Source organism: Penaeus monodon, chromosome 30 (genome assembly GCF_015228065.2).
Source record: "Penaeus monodon isolate SGIC_2016 chromosome 30, NSTDA_Pmon_1, whole genome shotgun sequence".
Lineage (NCBI taxonomy): Eukaryota > Metazoa > Arthropoda > Malacostraca > Decapoda > Penaeidae > Penaeus > Penaeus monodon.
In genome coordinates this window covers 13,617,433-13,617,958 of record NC_051415.1, presented here as the reverse complement: position 1 = coordinate 13,617,958, position 526 = coordinate 13,617,433, and positions in this window count along the sequence as shown.

The following is a 526-nucleotide window of genomic DNA, read 5'->3' as shown; positions in this document are numbered from 1 at the left end:
CCTACATGAAGACTACCTCTATCATAACGAAACAAAAACATCTTATCACAGTTACTATATATGTACGCGTTTCTTTATGTATCTCTCTGTATATATTCCTTTGCACATGCCTGTACTTGAACAGATGGCTGTAAATACGTACATAAATAATAATTTCCTTTATTGATTTACCGATCTTATCGAAATATCATGAGGCGAAACCACAGACACAGCGTAGCCAGAAAATGTCAAGAGCTGAATTAACCAATATAGCCAGACAGACGAGACTACTTAAATGTGAATGTGCGTCCAATACAACCCTGCGAAATAGCCTCAGGCAGGGCCATTCATTCACGATCCTGTTTGCTGACGGCTCATGAGCATCCGTGAACGCCGTCGGAATGTGGAGGGAGCGATGGGGTGACGCTAAATGGCTGGGCGTTTTTGCGTGCATAAAATACCCAGATAAGTTTTTGCGTGCATAAAATACCCAGATAAGGGTACTATATGCATGAATATGTATGAATAAGTACACACACGCGCGCAA